Consider the following 12,761-nt stretch of genomic DNA (forward strand, 5'->3'; position numbering starts at 1 on the left):
GACTTTTCGTTTTCCCGTTCGGACTCGCGCGGGTTCAGATCTGTAGAGCGCCACGCTCCGGTTGGGGCGCTCACTTGTTTCCTTCTACTTACGTTAAGACTGACCAAAAGAATGATAAATCCGAACCGTTGTGGGGCCTTCCGTTTTTAGTGGTGATTTGTAAGTTCCCGAAGTAGTGGAACCGCGAGTCCTATTTATTTGAACCCCCACCCCCCCCCCCCGAAACAGTTGCCGGCAATCCCCTGCAATCGGCCGATTGCGGTGGATGCAGTGCAACTGTTTCCCCGTGCAACCTGTGTAATGATCGCAAAACAACAATAAAGACAGTTTTTTAATCGTTTAACCCACAATTTGGTTGCTTTCGTTCCATTCACCTTTCTGTGTTCACGGTCCCCGTGTGGGGTTTGCACACATTCCCGGACGTGATAGAAGGACGTGTGAGTAGTGAGCGTGTAGTGTACAGGGCAAGAAGAGCAACCAACCAAAAAAGGTGGATATGACCGGCGTCGCCGCCGCTGCCGGTCGACGCGGCGCAAATGAAGAAGAAAATATTTGCGCAAAACAACACACAAAAACGGATTCCTATTAAACTTTATGAATTTATATAAATGTACAAATCGCGGTGAGAGGCGTAGATGCAAATCGAGGCAAAAGTCAAAAAGGTCGGTCGGGTGACACACTGCATGTAAGGACTCAAGGAGGCCACCCGGGACTCGAGGGGCATTTTTTACCTAACGTAACGGGAGAGGGAAGTAGAAACGTAGCGCGCGCAGAGTGGACAGTATCGAGAGAGAGAGCACAAATCGAATAAGTAGCAAATAAAACAGTCAAGCGAAAGTGCTGTCGACACGCAATTAAATGAAGCAGAAACGGAATCCACAAATCCCGCGACAACCGCCGCCCCACAGGTGTTGACTTTTAAAGTGTTCTCTTTTCGTTCTGAAACATTTAACCAAAAGAAACTGAAACAAGCCACCATCCGAGGGGGGGAGGGCATCAGAAACGGACACTGGCCCGTGTAATGGTAGTAGCAGTTGGACAGTAATAAAATCACTTATATTGTATAACGAACCGAGCGGACCGAGGGCGAGCGAAAGGCGCGCGCGTACTTACACTTACAGCAAAACAAAACACGTAAATAAAAACTATCAATGTTTACAAAAATTAAAAACAAACTCTCGCTCTTTTATTGGCGCGCCCAGAATCCTTTTCCAAGGGTCGCGGGTCGCAGGTAAGTCCTTTAGATGAGGTCCGAACCACACCACACCTGGCGGGAAGGCGCGTCGTGCGGATTGCATACCGCTAGGCGTTTTACCTAGCCCCGCAGCGTTTTAGATCGCTTTCGAACGAATGCGGAGGGCCAAATACGATCTAAGCAAGCCGGTGGCGCCGAAATGTTGAAACAATGAAATCCCTGGTGGCCCGGTGCCATTAATTATGTGAGCGAATGACAAATACCCGCGCAGCCCATCATCGCGCGTGTCGTCATTTGTCACTCATGTTCACGCATTAGCATAAGCGCGTCTCGCGGCCCCACTGAAAGTGCTGATTACCGCCGGCATCATCATCATCTCGACCGTCGCCTCCTTTGCCAGCGCCAGAGTTCGGAAAATCATCGGATTTAATTACTCACTGTCCTCCGCGTCTCGCCTGGTCTGGGTCCGGGGGTTCTTCCGCCTTGCGGGAGAGGCGTTAAATCGATCGGCCAGCGACCGCGGTGAACCGCCGCCGGCGTCCTCGCCCCGGATCGCTTCGGGCGGAGTTTCGGACAAAGAAAACACCGCCGGAGACGGTCCGGTTCCAATCGGAATTTCCACTTTTGGGCTGGCGCACGGCGGGGAAAGGGCGCAACCCTTTCCCAATCGTCCTGACGATGACCAGCACACACGCGCACGCGAGGGCATTAATAATTTATTACACCCCACTTACTGGGCAGAGAGAGCAACACCGGCGAGAAGGAGAAAGAAAACAGTGCCATGTATTTGCCAAACACTAACACATGCATGGACACGGGTGCGCGTGTGTGTTTGCCTAACGCATGTCGATGTGTGTGCCGTGCATGTTCCAAGGATCGTTAAGCAGACCCACACATGCATACGTAGTGGCAGGACGGGACACGTGTGCGAGAGAGAGAGAGAGTGAGTCCTGCAGGGGAAGCTGCATGTGTGCGATGTAGTGGGGATATCCTTACTCACCCTTCGTGTGGCCTACACATACTAGCGAGGATGACATGTACTCTATCTCACTCATTCTCGTAGCTGTCCCTCTCAGTCCTGCTCCGATTGGAACTAAAAGGATTCCGCAGGACAGCGGGCAGCCCCTCACACATGCTGGGATTCTATTTTTCATAATTCCTCCTGTCCGTACCTGCGTGTGTGAGTGTGAGTGCCCGAAAGGCATTTGTGTTGTCCAGCGCCGCACCATTGCGCTGTGGTCGTCCTTTTCAAAGCTCACCCAGCCCAAGCAGGCCTGCTGTGTCCTTGTTGTTTCGGTGCTACATGGCGAAATCCATTAGCAGGCGCGCGCTGGCCCGGAGGAATGTGACTCGTGTGTGTTGGTTGGATGGGCCAGATTGGTGACCAGACACGAGAGCTGACCAATGGCTTCGAAGCCCCGACGTGTTCGGGTTCGGGGCACCCGAGCACACACGTTCCGTTTACGTCCTTCGCGCGAACAAATGAACCGGAAAGGGGAAAACCATTACACAGCGGCGAAGGACAGCCCCGACGGCCCCGTGGTCAGCAACGATCTGGTAGGAGGAAGCGGTGGCGTAGGAGGAGAAGGTTAGTTTCAAAATGGACGCTGTTCGGCCCGGACTACACTACGCTTTACTCGGCGGTTGTAATGGATCGCCGTGGTCGGCCTTCGTCCGGGAGATAAGATGGGTTTTTTGAAGATTTACGGTTTCACGGGCATACTTTATGAGGCTCGCTTCAGTAAAGGTACACTGTAACGATTCGACGGAGCCATTCGACGCACTTAAAGCCTGACTAGCGGGATGAAAATGGGGTTGCCTTCAGCGAAGAAGTCTCATGGTTTTACAGTCCCAATAAATAGCGAATACAGTTGCTGATAGTGTGACGAACTGTTGTGAACTTTTGGGTTATGTTCTTCAAACAGAACAACATTTCGACCGATATTTCGGGTAATAGGAGAGCATGCAATGCGGGAATCGCCATTCAAGCGACCCTTTGTTGGTAACCGATTGCTCTACGCATTTCGAGTGAAATATTTCACGCGCGGCGAATAGGGAAATATTTCATCGAACTCGTTGGATAGATTGTACCGTAGTTAGGTTACCGGTTGGCTTTCGTTTACAGTACACCAAATAGTGGAGAACATAGGACCAACCAAACAAATGGCCAAACTTTTTCGATTGACTTCTAATTCGAACTTAAAACTTTGAATTAATTCCTGTGGTTTTCACAAATTTCGATAGTTGGTTTGGTATGGTTCGGTTTATTCGACACAAGCATCGGATAGATTATACGCAATAAAGCTGGAATGCGTTCCATTAATTGATGTACAATTAATCAAAAAAATGCGAAATTTCGTTTAATCATCAAATTAATTTATTTTCCATTTTTGTTTATTCCGAACGCGCTTCGATTGCTTTTGGTAGCAGGTAGCAGATCGGGTAGCAGATCGGGCTAATCTCTCTTGATCCATCGTTCCGCCAGCTGTTTGTTGCAGTGTTTTTCCTTAAGACCCTCGGTCTGTATTTATTTGCAAACATTTTATCTTAAAACCGCAAAACCCGTTGTTAGAATTTTCTTTATTTCCGCTGGAATTGGAAAACAATTGGCCACCGAAAGAAAAGGGGGAGGAAAGTAAGGTAAGACTCGTACTAATGCTCGAAAGAACACCAGTTTCCGTCGGAAGCTTCAGGGAATATGGATTTAGGCAAACGCCACACGCGCTTTTCTTCCGGACCTGACGTGACACCTCTTAGTCGTTTCAGTGTTTCCGCTTTCCGTTACACTGCCAGTGCCTGGTAATTTTTTTTAATCAGAAAAAAACACTTCAAAAAGTCGTCAAGAATTTGCCGTGCTGACTCGAAAAAATCGGTTTTCTGGCGCCGCAAAACGACTAGGGGAACAGAAGCGACTGGTAGGTAGCACGTACCATTGTGTGCAAGTGTTGTCTTCAAAAACTTGCATGCAACATTGCATGCTATGTTTTATGCAACCTTTTGTGAAGAACTAGAACACGAATCAGGCACCGGAAAATATTTGGAAAACAATGAATAGTACTGAAATATTGCTAAAAATATTGTTCGACCGTATCATGCAATATTATTACACAATTTTTCCATGCAAGCTTCGCAATCAAGATTGCATACAACCTTGCATTCAACATTGTGTACAAGTTTTGGAACATATTTTGTGTACAAATTAAATTTTTTTCGATATTTCGATTTTGGATGTTTCGTGTGTTATTTTAAAAATTGTTCATTTTTTTTGCATATCACTAGCAATATTGCACAAAAGGCTGTGCTTGGTACTGGTTTCTAATTGCGTTTGAAGCATTCAGAACAACCGACAACTGGAACTATTGCGGAATTCATATGAAAGCCGTTTACACCCACTTACACCTATTAGCAGGGCACAAAGGACCAACCGACCGTCAGTAATGTGCGGTCCTCTTCACGGCAAACAAACGTCAACGCAGCTAGCAAAATCCTCTCCCAGCCGCTGACTCCACCACAGCTCATCGACTCAAAACTCGGCACCGAACTGGCCGCACTGGCGGTCTACGACTTCAGACGCATTCTTCCGACGCGCCGACTTGCCGGCTGAGGGGTTGTGCGGCCGATGTGATTGATGTGCCGCGCGTGAGCATCGACTCCACATCGACCTCAAAGGGTCTGAGAGTGCACAGAGCGGGTCCCGTTGCATTCGCCAGTCAACCCAGTGCCGCCAACCAGACCCTCAGCCGGTTAATGTAAATGACTTAAGCTCCGTGATCAGGTGCTTTATTTCGATTTTAATTTCTCCCCCCGAATTCCGCCTGTCCGCCGGGCCGGAACATGCGAGCATATCAACGAGGGACCGAATGGCGCGCGCGCCAGGACAACAGAGCAGTGATTTGGTGGTGCAGTCGCCCCACGCCGGCGAAACATAAATCATTTTTATGTTGGTCCTGCTGGCGTGGGCGATCGAGACGGGGCTTTGCTTTTCCCAGTGGCAGACAATGGCCGGCAGTGGGAACCATCGCCACAAATCGCAGCCGAACCACGGCCACTTATCAAAACCATCATCCGGAAATGACATCCAGCGGGCCAGCGGGCTGTGGTTTGGGCGAAATAAAATTTGCGCAAAAGGGTAGCCTCGGCTGGGCGGCCATGTTGGCGATTATTAGGACTTGGCCCGAAGAGCGCTGCTATCTGGCCCGGTCGCCCGGAAAATCCCGCGCTCCCGCGCACTGGACGCGCAAATTGGCCAGCGCTCTCGCCCACCCTCTCGGAGTCGGAGGGTCTGTTTGAATAAATTATTCTCCGAAGCCGTCCTTCCATAATCCACCACCACCGAGCGGGACGGGCAAACGAAGGTCCCCCAGGCAGGCCGTCCATTCAAGTGGCCGGTCTGGCGAAGGACCTCCCGCCGCTCGCACTAGAGCCGCTGCCGCCGCCGTCGGAGCCAACAGGAAACCCACACACACATCAAAAGCGAAAGGACCTAAGCGAGCGGGGGTCCTGCGCCCGTCCGGCCGCCACCGGCCACCGACCGGCGTCAAGGAGCGTCGGTAGCGGCGCCGGTCGGCATCCTGTCGAGTGTTCTGTTTATTGTTTTAAATTCGTCGTCCTCCACGTCGTCGTCGGGCGTTCTGTGTGAGATTTTTGGCAGCAAGACGAGGGCGCCTCCAATCATTAGGAGTCACGCCGGTCGTGGGCAGTGTTTACGTGACAATGCGTTCCCCGCGCTCTTCCCCCTCATGCCGTGGAGAGCGCAAGGAAACGCGCAAATGGAAATGAAGAACAGCGACGCATGTGAGATTAACGTCGGCCCTCGAATGGGGGACGGGACGGGACGGAACAGAATGGGTTCATTACCGTGTGTGCGGATGCACACCGGATTTATGTTCGGTTCGGATTTTATGCGGAAGGTCCCCGGGTTTGGGTGGGGCAGGACTTTGAATAGTCCTTTCGCAAAAATTGCCCAAAGCCAGCGGGCGATTTTAAAGGCGACACCACCGACGCGGAATCTGAGCGTGTTCGGAAGCGGAAATTCAATGCGGTATGTAGCGCCATGCAGGTTTTCGTAAACGGAATTTGACTACATTAAACCCTTCCTTCGTGGTCAGCAATGGCAGCAAGATGGTCTGCTAATGGTTAAGGTGAAATAGTTAGCATTTGGAATGTTTATTGCAAATTTTCTACTGTAAATTATGTACCAAAACGTGACGAAAATGAAAAAAAATACTTTAAAAGGGACAGAAGATGATGAACTTAAGATGAATTAATAATATCAACGCATATTTGCAGCCCAAACTATAATAAAATCATTCCTGCAAAGTTTCGCGCAAAATTCCATACGAAATATTTCACATTTGATTAGGAGGTTTTCGCTGAAACCTTTCTATTTGGAACATATCAAAACTTGGTACAAATTAGAGCTCACGAAACATTTCATATTAAAATATATCATTGTCGGAAAAGCTTTTATTTTCGAATATGGCTTCCTGTTACATTTACATCTTTTTACATATCTTAACCACCGTGTGGCGAGTTTAAAATAAACTAAACATAAAAATAACCATATTATCTCTTCTCACATTTTCCCAATAAACTTAACAACGAATCGTTCATTCTCCCATCTTTCTGCGCAAACCTGAAAGATTGTTAACATTATCTAGTCACGAGGCTTGCAGTCCACCATTTGAAAGGGTAGTTGTTAGGGAAGCACTTTTCGATCCGTGCCGTGTCGCCGCTTCCAAGGACTGCGGACTCCTTCTATCTTCTGCATTCTTTCAAACAAATAACATCGTCTGGTTTGTCGCTAAATGCCTGTAACCCGATAGGGTCCCCCCTTCAGCGCTGGAGGATGCGTTCCTTGCCACCGCACCCCAGCACACCTTCCCCGGTGGACCAGGGCCACTGCGGGGTGTGCAATGTGAGCAAAATTATATTGGAAAATTGTTCTCCTCATATCCGTGCGCTCATATATGGGCGAAGAATGAGCCAATAATGGTAATAGCAGAAAGGACCCGTTTCGCTTTTTTCCCCGACCCGGCTCGGAGAAATGCTGAATGCTGCAAGGTTGACGAACGATGTGACGACAACCGGCGACGTGCGTTGCGAGCCAAGGGTCGCATCGGTGGCGCTGCCGGTATCTCGATCGGTCGAAACGGACGAAACGGGAACATCCCGAGGCACAACATCCTCCGGGGGTAAAGAGACCGGCTGCGCATTCCACTGCTTGCCCGAGCGTTCGTTCGAGAAACTGACGACCATCGGGAGCCGTAGCGAGTCCTGCCGTACCTTTATCGCCAGTGCCCTGCCACGGTGCTAGTGTAGGCTTTGTCTTGCTGATGGCCCGGCATCGGCTCGCTTCGAAAGGATTTCTTTTCCCGCTGACGAGGTCCCGGATCTTTTGATTCCATCTCGCTGGAACCTCATATTAGATGTGCCGGTAGTTTCGCTCCGGTTTCTTCTTTCCTGCTCTTTGTTCTTGTTTATATTTCCATCTCCTGCGGACGGTCTGGACCCAAGGAGGGCGATGCGCGTGGAACGAGATATAAAATTATTATTGCAAGGAGCAGATCGAGCAGTTCGTCGTAGAGAAGGGTTTGCAGCTTAAAACCGACGGCGAACGACCGATTATTATTTTGTATCGGAATGCAAGCGGTTCTTTCGTTCGTTTTCGTACATTGATTTCTGAGTACCGCGTCATTGTTGTACAGAGTCTCCAAAGTTTGTACAAGTAATTGCAAATATAGTAACGAATCCTTCAACTGTCTATCGAATTTTATAATCGATTTTAATATGGCCGTTTAAAATCAGGTTCCCATTTTACGGTGATTAAAAATTAAAATGGCACCCCCGTCATTCGAAAGGACGAAGAACGAATTATGTCATGGTATTACAATAAATGTCTTTTTACGGGAAGATTGCAAGAACAGTGCATCGTTCTAAAACGTCGAGCAATATGTTCCTGAGGGAAACCGAAAACCTACCGTATCGCCATCTTGGAGTGCATGCTCCCTAGCCAATCTCCGTTACACCGGAAACGATGACGATAATGATGATGACGCTGCTAACGACTAGTTTTGTGGAAGAAAACATTTACGGCAACCCTAACCCGGGTCGCGGCCACCTCGAGCACCTCAGCTGCTGCTGCTACTGCCGCACCACAAGCAGAACCCCCGGGAAATCGGGGTTCGCCGTTCGGTTACACGGGGGTTCTGCACGTTCCTGGCCGCGACCTTCGCGGCCAGCCCCGGGCTGCCAGAGGCCATTGCGCCATAAATCAGTCGGTCCATTAAAAAGCTGTCTACAAATTGAATCCGGCGACCAGCACGGGCCACATGTGCCCACTGCGAAGGATATTCCTCGGCGTCGTCGGCCGAATGGTCAGCGAAGCGAACCCCGTTGGCTCCGTGGCACCGCGCACGGCCATGGTGAAAATATGTAAATTAGCCCGGGAAGCGGGAAAGAAAAAGGGTCATCCCAAAACTGTCTAAAATATTGTCCTTTCGGGAAGTTTTAATCTATTATTTATACCCGGAGCGTCTGCGTCATCCGCACGGCACGGCCCGGGGAAGGGGTTTTCGGTGACCGTCGACAGTACCACTACCACCACGTCCGGACACGGGGCACCAGGACCTTCCGCTGCCTAGCCGTACGGAAACGGGAAAAAAGCCGGGGGTCGAAGGGTTTAATTAAACCTTTCGGCCGGTCAGTCGCGTGAGCCCAACACAACACCCTTCGCCGGGGGTCGCTCCGAGTTCATTGGGCCGTGCTTCGCTGGGCTATCGTTGTATAGCCTTCCCCTTCCATTCGGGCGGACACACTTGCAGAGTGTCCAGCGCGTGGTGAAGGAACAAAATGTCGGCCCAGCCTCGACAGGAGCAGAAACGGAACCGGAGACCAACACGCGAGACTTCCTGGTCACGGCTGCAGGCAGTTTTGGCAATCGAAACCTAAGGCCAGAGAGGACTCGGAGTTTTAGAGGGGATTTTAATTGTAATTTAAATTGATACTACAAATTCGAACGGAGAACTCGGACCGTCGCGAGTAATAAAAGTTCAAATGAGAATTGTTGTTACAATCTTAATGATATTGTGAGGGCGCTTCGTTCTTGATTCGATAGTCGTATTAGAATTGAAAAATCTCGCCCATGGCTAGAGTGCCATTGTTTCTAACTCAATTCACAGAAGACAATCACCAGGATGCTTGCCGATAAAGATGGCACAAGTTGGTCGAGTAGTTCCTGAGTATGATATGTGAAATATTTCACCAGACGCAAATAATTACATGCAATTAAGTATCTATTGGTAACCTGTTCTTTTTCTCACGTTCCCATTTCGCCATAGTAAAAGAAATATGTACGGAAAACCCCCAAAACAAACCAAAGCCTTGAATTGTGCGTAGTGTTTGAATAATTCCATGAAAGAAAAATTCTTATTACAAATCAATTGAATGATGTCATCCGCAGCCTTTCAGCTAGTGTTTCTGTGTTGAACTACTTTATGTGCCTTTGGCTTTGAAAACGTACCTATCTTTGGCTCAGGAACCGGTCAACACTGCCTAGCACCATTCCCAAACCGCGCCAAGATTTAACGAATGCTGTACTCGAAAGCTAACTTTACTTCATAAAATATTTAACCCGCTCACCTTCGTGCTCCGTCCCGGGACCGGACCCATCGCTAATTCTAAACCACCGGCCCCCCCGAAAACTTCGGCTCCAAAAGGCACCGAAGCGAAACCCCGGGACTAAAACATTGGGAGTCCATTTTGGTCGGTCCCGTTACCTTTCGGAGAAACACTAACCACCGGATAGTGGCTCCTGTGATCCGGCGGGGTGATGTTTGGCCAAATTCTGCGGGGGGAGGGGGATGGGGGGTACCAAAACTTTTCATCTTGCTCTCGCACGGAAACCGCACCCAACGGACAGCCGGCGCGCTGGGTGTCCCGTTCTTCGCCGATTTCGGGTGGAGCTCCAGCGGGCAAAAGAAAGAGTTACGAGGAGTAGCTACCAAGAGTCACCGCGGCGGTTGGCAGCAGGCAGGATGGAGCGACGAACTCCGGTGGCCACTAGGACCCAATAACGCCTTCGTCGTCGGCCACGCGATTGGTGCGAGTTTTGGGAAAATATATAGCTTTGGTGTGCTACTTTCTTGCTTAACTTTTAGCTGGTGCTTCAACCGGAACCAGAACCCGCAAATGGCGACGGCACGGACGAAGGCCCCTCCAAGGGACTTCGGGGGTTCGGGTTTGGTCCAACGGTTGAGTCAACGCTCGTATCCAGTGGAAATATGCCTCCCGCTGGACGCTGAGCGAAGCCTATCGTGGATTGGTTTGATCGCTACTTCAGCGATTGGAACACTGTGAATAATCTGCATAGAGGCTCCTTTCTTTTGCTTTAAAAATTATCCTTATTATTATTAATTAAAAATTATTAGTGATTATGATTTACTTTAAATTTAAAAATTACCCAAAAAACATGAAATCAATACAATTTCTCTTTTAGGCACCTCGGAACTTTGTTGCTATGATCTGCTTCCTGGGCGTGAGTATTGGGCGGACTCCGGGTCCGGGGTATGTGATGTTTATTTTATGTCCACTGGCACCCCGTCGGACGTTTGCTACCGGAACTCCACTGCTCTGGCACTGGCCACCGTTCTTCAATTCTTCACCCGGAACTCCATGCTGCTCCCTCGAAACCGGGAGCAAAAGTTTTTGCCAGACGCCACACCACGGAAGTGAGTCGTTGCTTCGCCGGATCAACTTTCGATGGTCGATGGGCTCGAGAAAGTTTCTCTCGCTCTTCCGCGCCCGGTGAAGGTGGCCCACAAATCAGTCTGGTCCGGTCCAGGGCCAGAGAAACGTCTCTTCTCATGCAGCAATCTCCGGTTGCCACTGGGCGGACGTGGCAGTGTGTTTCTCGGTTTGTGGCAAGCGAAACCTGGCGGTACGTGCCGAGGGCCAACTTTTAACTTCATTTAGCAACCCCTCTGGAAAGCCTTTCGCTTCGAGAAGGCGACCAAGGAAACCCTTCGGACCCTTCGGGAGGTAATCGGAGTCCCTTCAGTGGACTTCCCGGACTTCCCGGACGGTAAACCGGATTCGACACTGTGTCCAGTTTCGGTCATCGGACCGCACAGCACCGGACCGGTAAATATTGTTGCCGAAGACGCGACGATAGGCGCGGACTTGTCAAACACTTTTCTCAAGGAGTTTACTCGGCCGCGTGTGTCCGGCCACGATGGACATTAGAAGACGAGGTCACCGGTCGCGGCGATGTGTGATGGTCGTTAAATTCACCGGGCGGGCCAAGGGTTAATGGAAGTTTAGCTACTTTGCGGTATGTTTACAGCTCGCTTTACGCTGCAAGCCTTTACCGTGGGGGTCATATGCAGGGGCCGTGTTGGATATGATTGATGGTGAGTAATTTTTGGATTCCTTTTACGATTTCGCCAATTCCATTTAAGTTTTTTTTATCTTAAGCCATCGTCAATCGTGTCCAGCGTAATGTGTCTATCCTATAGAGTCCACTGTTCAGTTAACTGTTGATCCTCTTTTTCTTTTACATGGTACTTTTCATTGGCCATAAAATGAGGTACTAATGTCCTGGCACGAGAGTGGCAACGTTATTCTTGTTTTTCACTAATTAATTCTTCACTCTTGCCAAATTATTTATGTCGCTTAATATGTGATTATACAGAGAACTTCCATCGAAAAAGATATTCTGAAAAGGAAAAGGAGTATTGGAACCTTTTGAAGATCGTGGACCAGAAAACCAAACCGAAGGTCTAATGGTCAACACAAAAACCGCGTACATAAAATCTCCCACTGGTTCCGATTTAATGATTCTGGCTTGCGATACGATCGAACGCCGGAGGACAGTCACATTGGCCGCCGACAAGGTTAGCGACCACATCCAATTAGCCTTCGCTCGCCTTCGACGAATTGTACACAACTAATTGGATGCCTATTCGCCTAGTGGGCTGCAGATTTCTAGCATTATTATGAAGGACCGATTGTTGCAGCAAAAGAAGACAGCAATAGTGGTCCTCAGGATCCGGGACGGGACGTTGGAGCATTGGCCGAAGCTAACATACCGTGGCAAAACATCATTAACCAAAGCCGCCGATCCGATACACCGCCTGTGGAGTGTCCTGGCGGCTGCCGTTGCACAATGGGGGCCCACTAACAACCGGCTGGCTGGCGGGCTGACTAAGAAACTCCCGGCTTCAGAGTGCATTCAGCCGAGTTGGCCATCGAGCGCACCGATGCCCGGCCCAAGGCATCCGGGATCTTCCGCTTCCTATTGCGTTATTTTTGCTTCATTTTTCCTGAATGCAGTGCGCGAACGACGACGACGACCGATAATTCCATCTTTTCGTAGCCGTAGGAATCCGCCACCCGAAAACCCGCGACTCAGCAACAATAATAACCGTTTCCACTGTGTAATACCCGACAATAGCGTCAACCGGCCACGAGGCATGGTCTCGGGCATCGGGAACTGCACACGGCGGGCGGCACCCATCCACCGTTCCCGGGAATGCTCCCGAGCACACATACAGAGATACAGAGTGGG

The sequence above is a fragment of the Anopheles bellator genome, chromosome 2, assembly GCF_943735745.2.
Source record: "Anopheles bellator chromosome 2, idAnoBellAS_SP24_06.2, whole genome shotgun sequence".
Classification (NCBI taxonomy): Eukaryota; Metazoa; Arthropoda; class Insecta; order Diptera; family Culicidae; genus Anopheles; species Anopheles bellator.